This window comes from Hemitrygon akajei, chromosome 18 (genome assembly GCF_048418815.1).
Source record: "Hemitrygon akajei chromosome 18, sHemAka1.3, whole genome shotgun sequence".
NCBI lineage: Eukaryota > Metazoa > Chordata > Chondrichthyes > Myliobatiformes > Dasyatidae > Hemitrygon > Hemitrygon akajei.
The window spans coordinates 38,064,316-38,080,569 of record NC_133141.1 but is presented as its reverse complement, the minus strand read 5'-3'; the positions used below and the strand labels follow the sequence as shown (position 1 = coordinate 38,080,569).

Below are 16,254 nucleotides of genomic sequence, written 5' to 3'. Positions count from 1 at the left end.
CCCAAGATAGGTTCCCCCACTGTCTATCAACTGTGCAAGGTTGCAAAACTGTTCATTTTGAAGTACAAATGCCACCATTTGTAAGCTATCTACAGGATTTGAAACAGATCTTTGTAAACTTTACGATATGAACACTGTCCGCCAAAGATGGCTGCCGCCGTGATGCAGCTGTACAAACCGGAACAGGAAAGGTGAGGTGATGTGCATTGTGGCATTTGAAAAACCGACTAACTAGTTAACAGAAACATTTAGCTAAAAGATTATTTTCAATAAGTATAATTATTAATTACTACATTTTAGAATGTTACCTGGGTTTCAGCACCTAAGTTACAGAGAGAGGTTGAACAAGTTAGGTCTTTATTCTTTAGCGTGTAGAAGGTTGAGGGGGGACTTGATAGAGTTGACGTGGATAGGCTTTTTCCATTGAGAGTAGGGGAGATTCAAACAAGAGGACATGAGTTTAGAGTTAAGGGGCAAAAGTTTAGGGGTAACACGAGGGAGAACTTCTTTACTCAGAGAGTGGTAGCTGTGTGGAACGAGCTTCCAGTAGAAGTGGTAGAGGCAGGTTCGGTATTGTCATTTAAAAAAAAATTGGATAGGTATATGGACAGGAAAGGAATGGAGGGTTATGGGCTGAGTGTGGGTCAGTGGGACTAGGTGAGAGTAAGCATTTGGCACAGACTAGAAGGGCCAAGATGGCCTGTTTCCGTGCTGTAATTGTTATATGGTTATATGGTTATTATCTTAGGTAACTAACTTTTTGTGCGCTGGTTGGAAAATGTGTGTGCACGCACACACGCACGCAGCTTAGAGCAGTGGTTCCCAACGTGGGGTAATTTGATTTTTAAGGGGGGCAATTCGAGAATGAGTTATTAACAGTGAATTTTTTCTAGTAAGTCTGTGTGAGTATGAGTGTGTGTGCGAGTTAATACATATGTGTATATACAGTATGCATACATAAAAATACTTGTGTGTATGTACATGTGTAATTGCGTATGTACTGTATATATAGTGTATCACCATCATTACAACCATCAAATGGCTTTCATAATTAAATTAATGAATTGACTGATGTAGGAAGGAACGAATGAACAAGCCCAAACACGTAAGAAACTCGTACGAGGTCGCGCCAATGCTGCTTTTTGCAGTAGCTTTCGGTTCTTGGTGGTGTGAAGGTGTGTACATCGCATCATCTCTTTTAAACGGTGTATCTGTCTTTGTATGCTGTAGAAACGAATCGGCATTGTTTTATTTATTTATTATTATTATTATTTTAATATCACTTAATTTTCTTTTTTTTTTACAATTTCTTAGTAACTTCTTCCTCAGAACTTTAACAGTCCTTTGGTTCTTTTATTTTTCTCTTTCATGAATGCCATGTTCTTTGGAAGCTTGTTTAAACCAAGTTAATGGTCTTTTAGGCTTCCTCCAGGTGAATAGGAGTTCACTTTTTGAATAATAAGAATTATATATCACCACAGGGGGCATCAGGATTTTAGAGGTGATTAGGTGGGGCATGGCCAAAAAAAGGTTGGGAACCACTGGCTTAGAGGGAACGTAACTGATTACCTGAATAAGCATGTTAATTGCCATGTTTACTATGTACTAAAACTGTAAATTAAAATTCATTTCTGAGTCCGAAACTAAACTGAGATCATCACATACCATTAAGATTTTAGGATACTACAATAAATCTTTTTTTACTGAGATTACAACACTGACATGGTTTAAATGAGCAACACACACAGAATGCTGGGGGAACTCAGCAGGTCAGGCAGCGTCTATGGGAAAGAGTACAGTCGATGTTTCAGGCCGAGACCCTTCGTCAGGACTGAGAGGGAAGGGGGAAGGTGACAGAATAAAAAGGTGGGGGAAGGGCCAAGAGGCCAACTCTAAGGTGATAGGGGAAGCCAGGTTAGTGGGAAAGGGCAAGGACTGGAGAAGAAAGAATCTGACAGGAGAGGAGAATACACCATAGGAGGCAGGGAAGGAGGAGGGGACCCAGGGGGGAGGTGATAGGCAGGTGAGAATAAGTAAAAGGTTAGAGTGTGGCTACCCAGACGGAATACAAGACGTTGCTCCTCCACCCTGAGGTGAAATGCTTAACAACAGTCTGAAATCAAAGAATATCATAAATACTCAGTAGGTCACAGAGCACTTTTGGGGAGCGATGGATGTTTAAGGCTTCAGGTCAATAACATTTCACAAACATTAGGTTTCAACAGTTCTACAGCTTTTGCTTGGTGAGAGATATACCTTGATGTTACCTGATTTGGGAGCATGCTCAATTACCCACCATCCATGTTCCTCAATTAAGTGATTTCAGGAAGATTCATTTTCCCTCCTCACCATCATTATACCCTTCTGAGCTAGACAAGGTGGCCAGTGCACTGAATGGGGTAGGGCACTGACAAGGAGAAAAGAAAATTAGTCTATGCACTGCTGCAAATTCCTTCATCCGTAGGCTTGACAGGATATATTTTCAAATGATGTAATTTCACACTCACAAATATACAGAACCACTTTTCAATTCTTATGGCCACCACAACAGTCCTCGTAAAATGGAGCCCAACAGCCTGAGTATTTGTATTTTTCATATATTTTTCTGATGAACGTAATGGCCAAAATTACCAGTTGGGGGAAAGGGAGAGTGGGGAGAGAGACAGTGATAGGGAGGGGTGAGAAAATGGGAAGGGGAGAGGGAGGAGAGGGAAAGAAAGAGAGAAGGAATGAGAGAGAACGAGATACAGACAGAAAGAGAGAGAAACAGACAGAACAGGAGAAAGAGAAACAGACAGAAAGAGAGAGACAGATAGACAGAGAGAAATGGAGAGAGACAGACAGAAAGGGGAATAGACAGAAAGCGGAAGAGAGACAGAAAAGGGGGAGAGGGAAACAGACAGAAAGGGTGAGAAAAGGAGAGATAGAGAGAGAATATAGAACATAGAACACAGAAATCTACAGCACATTACAGGCCCTTCGGCCCACAATGATGTGCTGACCATGTAACCTACTCTAGAAACTGCCTAGAATTTCCCTAACGCATAGCCCTCTATTTTTCTAAGCTCCATGTACCTATCCAAAAGGCTCTTAAAAGACCCTATTGTATCCGCCTCCACCAGCAGTGCATTCCACACACCCACCACTCTCTGTGTGAAAAACTTACCCCTGACATCCCCTTGGTACCTATTCCCAAGCACCTTAAAACTATGCCTCCTCACGTTAGCTATGAGAGAGTTAGAGAGAACTAGAGTTAGAGAGAGAGAGAGAGTTAGAGAGTTAGAGAGAGAGAGAGAGTTAGAGAGTTAGAGAGAGAGAGTTAGAGAGAGAGAGAGATAGAGATAGAGATAGAGAGAAAGTGAGAGAGAGAGTGTGAGTTAGAGAGAGAGATTGAGGGAGATAGAGAAAGAGAGTTAGAGAGAGAGAGATTGAGGGAGATAGAGATAGAGAGTTAGAGAGAGAGATTGAGGGAGATAGAGATAGAGAGTTAGAGAGAGAGAGAGAGCTAGAGAGAGAGATTTATAGAGAGAGATTTAGAGAGAGAGAGAGAGCTAGAGAGAGAAATTTATAGAGAGAGATTTAGAGAGAGATTGAGGGAGAAAGAGATAGAGAGTTAGAGAGAGATTGAGGGAGAAAGAGATAGAGAGTTAGAGAGAGATTGAGGGAGATAGAGATAGAGAGTTAGAGAGAGAGAGCTAGAGAGAGAGATTTATAGAGAGAGATTTAGAGAGAGATTGAGGGAGATAGAGATAGAGAGTTAGAGAGAGAGATTGAGGGAGATAGAGAGTTAGAGAGAGAGAGAGAGCTAGAGAGAGATTTATAGAGAGAGATTTAGAGAGAGATTGAGGGAGATAGAGATAGAGAGTTAGAGAGAGAGAGATTGAGGGAGATAGAGAGTTAGAGAGATTTATAGAGAGAGATTTAGAGAGAGATTGAGGGAGATAGAGATAGAGAGTTAGAGAGAGAGAGAACTAGAGAGAGAGATTTATAGAGAGAGATTTAGAGAGAGATTGAGGGAGATAGAGATAGAGAGTTAGAGAGAGGGATAGAGGAAGAGATGGAAATAGGGAGATAGATAGAGAGAGAGAGACAGAGAGAGATAGAGTGAGAGAGAAGAGAAGCAGATGGGGAAGACAGGCAGGCAGAAGATGCAGAGGCAGAAGGAGCAAGTGAGCAAGAGAGGTAGAGAGAGGGAGAGAGGGAATGAGCAAGAGAGGCAGGGAGAGGGGGAAAGGGGGAGAGAAAGACAGAAGAGTGGGTCAGACAGAAAAAGGGGGAGATGGTAAGGAAAAGAGGGGGTTGGACAGAAAAAGAGGGACAGACAGAAGAGGGGGGAGTGGGAGAGGCAGATAGATCGAGAGAGGCGGGGCTGAAAGACAGAGCGACAAACACAATGAGGAGGGAGAGAGAGAGAGCACGAGAGACGCGAGGCGGGGAGGGAGAGACAGGCAGAAGAGGGATAGAGAGTAAGAAAGGGAAAGGGGAGAGAGACTGAGAGACTATCAATGAGAAAAGGTAGCGATCTGGTTCTGGGCCCAGCAGTGTTGCTGGAAGCTGTGGTATTGTAGTGAGTAGCGATGCCAGAAAGGGAGGAGCCGCCGGTTAGTTTAGCTTTGAGTGAATCCTGGGAACTTCACTCTGGCTAAATAGTATAAGCTCGTGAATGACTGGGAAGGAAAAGGATAAAGGCAGAGTGTTCTTATTGGAAAAATCCAGAAGATTTTGGAAAGGATGGGGGAGCTATTAAACCACTAAATGAGCTATTAACCCATGACCTACTTCACCATAAAAAGGCAATTAAATCAGAGACCAGAACTTCATTTGAAATCAATTTATGTAGGAGGAAAATGAAAGGACTGGGGTTATGGGAGAAAGCTTAGATGCACTGGGATCTACACCCTGTTGTCATTTGCACAAACATTTTGTTGAGACCAAAGGCCAGGGAGACTTTACTGTTACTGAGCTTTGGTACATGATCCTTGTGAACGTACCCAAACATTGATTGCCTTGAACAATCTCTCAGATCAGATTGTGCCAGATGAGCCTTTGATCACACAGTGCCAGGTTCAAAGTACATATACATCACCACTAACAACTCAGAAATTCATTTATTTATGGGCATTCACAGCAAATTCAAAGAAACACAATAGAATCAACGAAAGCCTGCATACAAGATGGACAAACAACCAGTGTGCAAAAGACAGCAAACTGTGCAAATAAACAAACAAATAAGCAATAAATAGAGAATACAAAATGACGAGGCCTTGAAAGTGAATCCATAGGTTGAACTGTTCAGTGATGGGGTGAGTGAAGTTGAGTGAAGTTATCCCCTCTGGTTCAAGAGACTGATGGTTGAGGGGTAATAACTGTTCCTGAACCTGGTGGTGAGGGTCCTGAGGCTCCTGGACCTCCTTCCTGATGGTTGAACAGTAATAACTGTTCCTGAACCTGGTGGTGAGGGTCCTGAGGCTCCTGTACCTTCTTCCTGATGGCAGCAGCAAGAAGAGAGCATGGCCTGGGTGGTGGGGGTTCCTGATGATGGATGCTGCTTCCCTGAGACTACAGTGTGCATGTCTCATTGGTGAGGAGGGCTTTGCCTGTGATGGACCGGGCTGTATCTGCCACTTCTTGTAGGCTTTTCTGTTTGTGGACATTGGTGCTTCCATACCAGGTTGGGATGCAACCAGTCAGGATAGGCTCCACTACACATCTATAGAAGTTAATCGAAGTTTTAAGTGACGTGCGGAATCTTTTCAAACTTCTAAATATGTAGAGGTGCTGCTGCGCTTTCTTTGTAATGGCATTTAAATGCTGGACCCAGGACAGATCCTCTTAAGTGATAACACCAAGGAACTTAAAGTTGATGACCCACTCTACCTCGGATCCTCTGATGAGGACTGGCTGATGGGCATCCAGTTCCCTCCTCCTGTTGTCAATAGTCAGCTCTTTGCTTTTGCTGACAGTGAGCGAGAGGTTGTTGTTGTGGCACCACTCAACCAGAATTTCAATCTCCCTCCTATATGCTAATTCATCACCACCCTTGATTCAGCCTATGGCATTAGAGCTGTGCTTGGTCTAACAGTTATCAGTTTTAAAGTGAGTAGAGCAGGGGGCTAAGCTCACAGCCCTGTGGTGCACTTGTGCTGATGGAGATTGTGGAGGAGATGTTGTTGCCAATCCAAACTGACTGGGGTCTGCAAGTGAGGAAATCAAGGATCCAATTCCACAAGAAGCTATTGAGGCCAAAGTCTTGGAGCTTATTGGTTAGTTTGGAGGGGGTGATAGTATTGAATGCCGAGCTGTAGTCAATGAAGAACACCCAAATGAATGCATCTTCACAGTCCAGATGTGGAGGCAGATCATCTTAGGACTGTTTGAAGTAGGTGGGTATCTCAGACTGCTGAAGTGAGAGGTTGAAGATCTCAGTGAACACTCCAGCAGTTGATCAGCACAGGTCTTTAGTACTCGGACAGGTACCCTGTCTGGGCCGGATGCTTTCGGTGGGTCACCCTCCTGAAGGATGTTCTCATGTCGGCCTCAGAGACTGGAACCACAGGGTCATCAGGGGCTGTGGGAGTTCGTGAGGGTGCCTCCATGTTTTAATGGTCAAAACAAGCATAAAAGGCATTGAACTCATCTAGGAACGAAATCTTGTCATCACTTATATTGCTTGATTTCACCTTGTAGGTGGTGCTAGCATTTAAGCCTTGCCACAGCTGTCAAGCATCTTTCAGTGATTCAGGTCTGATCCAGAATTGCCACTTCGCATGTGAGCTGGCTTTCTGGACATCACACTTGGACCTCGTGTATTTTACTTGATCCCCAGACCTGAACACCGCTGATCTGGCCCTCAGCAGATTGTGGACCTCTCGGTTCATCCAGGGCTTCTGGCTGGGGAAGACTTTGGACTCAATGATTTTATGGGGACACACTTATAAATGACTGTTTTCATAAAATCCCTGACAACCATGGTCTATTTGTTCGGGTCCTCTGATGAGTCAGGGACAGTTGCTACCCTTCAACCCTCAGGCTCCTGATCCAGCGTGGATAACTTCACTCACCTCAATCGACTGATTCCAGATATGACAGACTCACTTTCAAGGACTCTACAACTCATGTTCTAAGTATTATTTATTATTTGTGTTTTTGTATTTGCAGTTTGTCTTCTTTTGCACTTTGGTTGTTTGCCAGTCTTTGTGTGGAGTTTTTCAAAGTTCAAAGTACATTTATTATCAAAGTATGTATACATTATACAATCTTGAGATTCGTCTCCTAACAGGCAGGCATGAAACAAAGAAACCCAAAAGAACCCATTAAAAAAAGAAAATCAAACACCCAATGTGCAGAGAGAGAAAAAACAACCATGCAAACAATAAAAGTAAGCAAATAGCATTCAGGAAAATGTTGATTCTATTGAACTTCTTTGTTTTACTCTGAATACCTACAAGAAAATGAATGTCAGGGTATTTATGGTGGCATATATGTACTTTAATAGTAAATTTACTTCAAACTTTTTTTATGTATAGACAATCACTAAGTTGCTATATTACTAATACCATTACAGTTGTTAAAATGTTAGCATTGATCATCAGTAGAATTTCAGTAAGCTGTCGTTAGGTATTAGTGGAATCAATCCTTGCCTGCCCCAGTGCACGCTTCCCTCTATCCATTTCCTTTCTTCCCCAGGCTGGGTGGTCCTTGTAGTCAGAGGAGTTACAATCAATCATAGAATAGAAAATTGAATCTTTGGACATTGGCACATAAAAGAGTGGTCGGTGAAATTCTTTGAACACGTTAAGAATGTACACACAAAGAGATGACCTGATCAAAGAAGCGAATCTTTGGCACTGATTGATCATAGCTTTCTGTATCAGGAATTGATCTGAGAAGCCATTGGTTGCTTTTAAATGTCTATAACTGCAGGCAGAAACAAGGCTGGCATGAGATACAGGACTCTACTCCTTTGTAACATTCTCTCAAATTCAATAAGTGACAGTAAAATAATTGGAAGTCAGGTCTCTTTACTGAGACCCAAGGCCTCAAAGGCTTAATGAACTGGAAGCAATATGACAGTGGCCAACTTGCCGTAGTGAGATAGGAAACAATGAATCCGCTCTAAAACATATTCAGTGGTATCCAGGGCCATAAATGGCAGGCCCTTTACTCTTTACTCTAGACTGTTACTCTCGTTATAAGAAATAACTAGATTCATAGAGTAAAGCAATGCAGAAACAGGCCATTCAGCCCATCTAATCCATGCCAAAATATTAATCTCTTGAATCCCATCTACCCGCACCGGGACCATAGCCCTCCATACCCCTCTCATCCATGTACCTATCCAAACTTCTCTTAAGTGTTGAAACTGAACTCACATCTGCTGACAGCTTGTTCCACACACTCACTATCCTCTGAGTGAAGAAGCTCCTTCTCAGATTCCTCTTAAGTATTTCACCTTTCACCCTTAGCCTTAAATAAAAAAGATCATGGTAAGAGAAATACATAAGCAATGGGGCATTGTCATCAGACTAATGTCAAGGTGTGTATGGGGTGTCAGGGAGGGGTAGCACCTCTGGTGGGGGGAACCAGGTGAGGGTAGCCGACGGGTCTCAAACCCTCGGTGAGATAGGGAGTTGTCTATCCCAAGACAGACTCCGGCGGATTGAGCGTACGAGACCGATGGAAGGTCAAACGGTCAAGAAGCAAGCTTTGTGGAACGCGTAAAGCACGACTAGACACAGAAGATGTCCTGGTCATCCACTGCGCCTAGTCCCATCTCCAGCCCGCTAGACTCTGTCTTGCCACTGGATCCAGATGGGAATTGGGAAGAGAGAGTGAGGCTGATGCAGTTCAACTCTCCCTCACATAAGTCCAAATCAAGCGCTAGTCTCAACACCATCATGGTGTCAACGTCTTCATTGACGATGATGGATGAACACCAATGTCAAGAGAGGGATCATTGTGTAAAGTGTAACCAATTCCACATTCCTCTGTACCTGATGGCTTAATAACAATAACCACAATGCTACACAGCATCATGAAGTGGAAAATGGAGGTGGTACACTGATAACCAGTAGTTCAAATGAAAGTAGATGGAACAAGATAGAATTGGTCTAGATCAGGGGTTCCCAACCTGGGGTCCATGGACCCTCGCTTAATGGTATTGGTTCCATGGCATAAAAAAGGTTGGGAACCCCTGGTCCAGATTATCATAGTGATACCACCACAACAAGAGGAATACTGCAGGGATAACTCCTGAAAACAAGAATTATCTCCCTCCTGAATCTCGGAGCAGCACTGTGATGCCATGTCTCACAGCTCCAGCAACCCAGCTCCAGTTCACTGCAGAATTTGCTCACTCCCACTGTAACTGTATGGCTTTCTGCTTCCTCCCACATCCCAACAATATGTGGGTTAGCAGGGTAATTAGCCATCATAAATTGCCCCGAATCTGTGTGCACACGCGAGTGGTAGAATCTGGAGGAGCTGATAGGAATGTAGGGAATAAATGTGGAGTAGTGTAGAATTGGTGTGCTTGATGATCAGCATGAACTCGATGGGCCAAAGGGCTGCATGACTTGAAGTGATCAGGACCAATATCGGGAAGGAGGAGACTTGAGTATGGGATTCAGAGAAAATCGGGCTTTTCAAGTCTAAGACTAATCACCTCCTGTAAACTTGGCATGCAGTTCTTGCTTGGACTTTGTATTTGCAATTAAGAGTTAAGAGAACTAAGTAGCCAAATATATCTTTGATCAGTTGTCTATTGTGCAACCATAATAAATGCAAATATGGCACAACATCCCTCTTTTTGCCTGCACGTGGGTGACATCCCAAAACTCCTCACACAGCAGTAACCGGTATGAAATCACCAAGTCACTGGTATGACAACCAAATATCGATCTATACTCGATAAACGCATTAGCACTAAAAGATGCAACATCATTAGAGCATCATGTCATAAAAACTCCATTCAGTCTTCAAACAGGGTTGGCAACAAATGCAAGCAGCCCCCCAGAAGCCCACTAGCCAAATTTTACAAAGTGCTAATCCCAGAATCCTCTGGCAACACCCTGTTCAGTTTGGACACAAGACAAATATCATTTAAAGCTGGCCTTGGGCAAGCTGAAGACTCGTTCCAAAGGTAAGAGTTTCAGCCAATCAGTTCTCAGGTTTGTAACAAATGATAAATATCATGACATAAAATGCAACCTAGTCATCTACAGATGTATTTGTAAAAAGCCAATATGAAATACTAATGAAGTGCCTTATCAACATTCCGTACAGCATCTGAAGGTCTCTCCATCTAAAGAAATACTTCAGTTTATTTGTGAGAAATGTGCCCACATATCCAGCTTAGGAAAATTTTTGCAGCACAGCAGGTTTTACCTTTCATTCCTCCATCAACTTTCTCGTTCTTGTGTTCTGCGAGTCTGACTTACAAGAGGATATCTGACCTCTGGGCAACAGAACTGAGGATAACCCAGTTCTGAACCAATGTTTGTGCTATTCACCTTTTAATATTGACACCAACTAAAAATGAAAAGCAAAGATGATTTCCCCCAATTTCTCAGTAACTGTGACTCTAACTGTTGTTCATCTGAACTCAGCAGAACATGGCCAAATTGGTACAAATGTAGGAAAAACCTATCAAAATTGATGGAGCAACACACACAAAATGCTGGAGGAACTCAGCAGGCCTGTGTGGTGCTTGGATTTCCAGCATCTGCAGATTTTCTCTTGTTTGTGAAAAAGTGATGGATACGGCCCAGTCCATCACAGGAAAAGCCTTCCCTGCCTTTGAATACATCTATATGGAGCACCATGACGGGTTGACAGGTTTAGTCTGGTTGTCCTTCTCCCAGTTTGATTCCTTCTACACCATTATGTTTCAGTTAATCTGCTTAGTTCATTCAATTCATGATGTCATTGATCTGTTTGTTATCTTTGTTTAATCATGCACTGGGCTACATAACTACAACATAATCAAATTTTTATCTGATAAGTAGTCTATTACTTGATATGCTAACTTAATGAAATACAACATTTTCTCTGTATATATTTCTTTCTCTTTCTCTCTCTCTCTCTCTCTCTCTCTATATATATATATCTTAAAGAACAAAAACTAATCAAGAAAATAGCCAGGATTCCCTTCATTTATTTGGGACACCATGCTGCTTACTTGGGGCAGGAGATAGTTGAGGAACAGTTTCTAACTAGCGTCAGATTCATGCACTCATGGGGCCTTTAGACACTATGCTGTGCTTCTAGTGAACAGTTTTTAAATAGCATCAGTTACGTGTACTTCAGTTCAAAAAGCTGTGGTTTTGGTCACTAATAGCGGGAAATAAAGAGTAGGGCAATTCAGAACTGTTCTGCTCACTACGGTTTCAAACATTCAGGCTTAGAGATGTCAGAAATGGCCAACTACTTATTTCCACTTCAACGAGTTAGGAACTATGAAGTATTTGAAGGTATCAACAATCATCTTGAATGTTACAATGAAAACAAAGGTTTTGAGGATGCAACTGTCAATAGCACTGTATGAAGGCAGTCCATTATCTACACTAGGTATCAGCGCCGATTCTTTTCATTTACAGTTAATCAAAAGAACACAGCAGCATATGCTGAATTCCTCTGTTGATAATTATTAGGAACTAATACACAGTTTTATAGTACTGTAGTAATATTATAGTAGTATTGCTTCGCTTTCCTTGGACTACACTGGTGAGGCTGAGAGGAGGATCTTGACAAATGGGCATCTCAGGATCTCCATACCTTCTGCCCAGGCTTGTGATAATGATGATCATCACCCATTGTCCTTCAAAACAGATGGATGCCAAACACCAACATTGGTAACACTCTAATTTGTTCAGAATTTCATTTAAATACTTAATTTATTATTCAGTTAAACAGTAGCTTGCCTTTTTTTTAAAAAAAAAAACCTTTTTAGCTATCTCCATGAACTTAAGCAAACTGGGCCAAAATGTACTGGTCCCGATGTGCCCCAATTAATCAGAATCCACCGTATAGCCAACTGTATATATTGCAAAAAGAGAACAAGAATAGTAAGGTACCTCATGGACTGTTCAGAAATCTGATGGCAGAGGGGAAGAAGCTGTTCCTAAAATATTGAGTGTGTGGCTTCAGGCAATAATGAGAAGAGGGCATGTTCTAGATGCTGGGTATCCTGGATAATGGATGCCACCTTTTTGAGGCATTGCTTTTTGAAGATGCCCTTGATGGTGGGGAGGCTCGTGCCCATGATGGAGCTGGCTGTGTTTACATCCTTCTGTAGCTTTAGTCCTGCAAGTTCCAGTGAAATGATCTCTTGTTCTTCCAGAATTCAGAAGTAGTTGTGCTCAGTTTTACACAGAAAACCAAGTACCCCAGGAACCTTTTTAAGATGAGAAAATTGAATTAGCACAAAATACTTCAGGCACAGTCTCAACAAGATCCTTGCAGTTTCACCATGATTCCCTAAAAAAAATCCTTGATTTAACTGAGTGGCCACTTTATTAGGTATACCTGCTCATTAATGCAGATATCTAATCAACCAATCATGCAGCAGCAACTCAATGCATGGTCATGCAAACATGGTCAAGAAGTTCAGTTGTTGTTCAGACCAAACATCAGAATGGGGAAGAAATGTGATCTAAGTGACTTTGACTGTGGAGTGATTGTTGGTGTCAGATGGGGTGGTTTGAGTATCTCAGAAACTGCTGATCTCCTGGGATTTTCACACACAACAGCCCATGAGTTTATAGAGAATGGTATGAAAACATCCAGTGAGCGGCAGTTCTGTGGGTGAAAACACCTTGTTAATGAGAGAGATCAGAGGAGAATGGCCAGACTGGTTCAAGCTAGCAGGAAGGCAACAGTAACTCAAATAACCATATGCTTCAACAGTGGTGCGTAGAAAAGCGTTTCTGAACACACAACACATCAAACCTCGAAGTGGATGGACTCCACTCCTGGGCCTAATGAAGTGCCCACTGAGTGTATAAAAGGACAGCATTGCGAGAAGATGTTTCATTAAGCAAAATTTCATAAATCAGAAAGGCTGAGTGAAATGTTTTATGGGCGTTTTAGCACAGTGTTTACCTATGCACAGAGAGCAATGTGCATATCAATTTATCATAGAAAATAACTTTGTAAAATATAAATATCTTTAATCCTGCACTCAAATCCTCTCGTCGACTATTTGCTTTCCTGACTATTTGTTGCACCTATATTTTAGCCGTCAGTGACTTATATGCAATGACATCTAGGTCCCTTCAAACATCAACATTTCAAAAATAGCCTACTTTCCTGTTCTGTGCATTTAAGTGGATGAGCTCATATTTTTCCATATTACATTCCATTCGCTGTGTTCTTGCCCATTCATCCAGTCCTCCATAACCTTTAGAAGCTTCCTCCCTCCTCTCAATTCCATCTAGTTTTGTACTGTCAGCAAACTTGGAAATGTGACATATGGTCCCTTGACTAAATTGTTGACGCAGACTGTGCATAGGTGGGGGATAAGCATTGTTCTCTTTGGATTGCTAACAAATTGCAGACCACCAATATGAGGAAGTTATTCACACTCTTTGTTGCTGTCTTGTTAATCAATTCTCAATCTATGACAGTATATTACTCCCCACCCCCAATTTTTTGTGCACCAACCTTCTGTGTCAGTCCTTGGGGTGTTACATTAGAGTAGTAGTTAGAATAACACTATCTTACAGTGCCAGCTATCCAGGTTCAATACTCGCCACTGTCTGTCAGAAGTTGTATGCTCTCCCCATGACTACGTGGATTTTCTCTGGGTGCTCTGGTTTCCACCTACATTCCAAAGATGTAAGGTTTAGTAGGTTAATTGGTCACATGGGTGTAATTGGGCAGCGTGGTCTCGTTGGGACAGAAGGGCCTGTTAACGTGCTGTATCTCTCTCTTATCAAAAGCCTTCTGGAAGTCAAAATACACCATATCTGCTATTTTCCTCTTACCTACCCTAATAGTTCCATCCTCAATAAAGCTCCTGTAAAATAGACAAACATGAATAAAAACAGAAAGTGCTGAAAACACAGAATTCTGTTGAAGGGCTTTGGACCAGAGGTCAGCTCTCTTACTCTTCTCACAGATGCAACCTGACTTGTTGAGTATTTCTGGCATTTTAGTTTTTATTTTAGACTTGCAGCAACTGCAGTTTTTTTAAAATTTTAAATTTTCAGAGAAATACAAATTCATACCGTCCGTGCCATATCCAATTATGCTTTCCTCAGTATTCTGTTATTACACTCTTCATTAATTCCAGTTTATTGGAACCAGCCAGGTAGTATCCTAACTGGTTGCATCATGGCCTGGTATGGAAACACCAATGCCCAGGAAATGAAAAATCTACAGAAAGTGGTGAACACAGCCCAGTCCATCACAGGCAAAGCCCTCCCCACCACTGAGCACATTTACAGTTCGCAGAACAATGTCACAAGAAAGTAGCATCCATCATCAAGGACCCCACCATCCAGGCTATGCTCCCTTCTTGCTACTACCATTGGGCAGGAGGTACATGAGCCTTAGGTCCCACACCACCAGGTTCAGGAACAGTTATTACTCTATGAACCAGAGTGGATAATTTCACTCATCTCAACTTTGAACTGATTCCACAACCTATGGACTTACTTTCACGGACTCTACAACTCGTGTTCTCAGTATTATTTATTATTATTTATTTAATTAATTGTTTGCACAATTTGCCATCTTTTGCACATTAGTTGTTTGTCAGTCTTTGGTTTATATATAGTTTTTTTTTAAAAAATATTGTGTTTCTTTATTTTCCTGCAAACAAGAAAATGAATCTCAAGGTAGTATGTGGTGATATGTATGTACTTTGATAATAAATTTACTTTGACTTCATTCGCAGGATTGGTATTAGTGTAACGGGTGGACGTTTTTGGGCAGCACAGTAGCGAAGTGGTTAGCACAACACTTTATAGTGCCTGCTGTAAAATCGATCGGGGAAATCCAACGGAGTTAAGTTCCTGCCACCCTATGTAAGGAGTTTACACATTCTCCCCCTGACTGTGTGGGTTTCCTCTGGGTGCTCCAGTTTCTTTCAACATTCCAAAGACGTACTGGTTCGGGTTAGTGAGTAGTGGGCATGCTATGTTGGCACCAGACTCTTGTGGGCTGCCCCCAGCACAATTCTTGTATGGTGTTGGTCGTTGATGCAAAATGATGCATTTCACTGTATGTTTCAATGTACACGTGACACATAAATCTAATCCTTAATTGTTAGCGATAGGAACTCCACTGCAAAGGGCCAACACTGAATCTATGGGCATTATGATGGAACAAAGCAGCAGTTTGACCCTACAACAAGGACTGGTCCATCTTCCTGCATCTGCCAAAGATGGATACCTGTAGCATTGCCAATTTGTTTGTTTGTTTTGTGCCGTGTTGTATGACAAAGGTGATCATCATCTTTCCATGACCATGATTGTTCTTGGCAGTGTCTTGGCATGATTCTACAGGGCAGTGTCTTTACAAGATGGATGACCCCAGCCATTATCAATATTCTTCAGAGATTGTCTGCCTGGCGTCAGTGGTCGCATAACCAGGACTTGTGATATGCACCAGCTGCCTATACAATCATCTACCCCCTGCTCCCATGGCTTCACATGACTCTGATTACGACAGGGCGAGGGTTAAGCAGGTGCTACACCTTGCCCAAGAGTGACCTAAAGGCTAGCGGAGGGAAGAAGTGCCTTACACATCCTTTAGAAGAGATGTATCTCCACCGAGTCACCACGTGTGTGAGGTCGGTTTCCTGTACTGGGTGTCAGATGTGGGAGATCCTGGAGACTCCCAGCCTTCCAGACGGCCATATCTGCACCCGATGTGTCGAGCTGCAGCTCCTAAGGGACCGGGTTAGGGAACTGGAGATGCAGCTCGATGACCTTCGTCTGGTCAGGGAGAGCGAGGAGGTGATAGAGAGGAGTTATAGGCAGGTGGTCACACCGGGGCCATGGGAGACAGACAAGTGGGTCACAGTCAGGAGGGGGAAGGGGAAGAGTCAGGTACTAGAGAGTACCCCTTGACAATAAGTACTCCTGTTTGAGTACTGCTGGGGGGGATAGCTTACCTGGGGGAAGCAGCAGTGGCCGTGCTTCTGGCACAGAGTCTGGCCCTGTGGCTCAGAAGGGTAGGGAAAGGAAGAGGATGGCCATAGTGATAGGGGACTCTATAGTTAGGGGGTCAGACAGGCGATTCTGTGGA

The 16,254-nt window shown here is 42.6% G+C and overlaps 1 protein-coding gene across 1 annotated transcript in view; it reads right to left on the bottom strand.

The window, feature by feature from the left end:
- Positions 1–16,254, bottom strand: part of LOC140741333 (gap junction delta-3 protein-like) — a 78,133-nt gene that overhangs the window by 37,526 nt on the left and 24,353 nt on the right. The window contains exon 2 of the mRNA XM_073071430.1: positions 12,075–12,394. The gene's annotated coding sequence lies outside the window, so the exon portion shown is untranslated. The remainder of the gene's footprint in view (positions 1–12,074; positions 12,395–16,254) is intronic.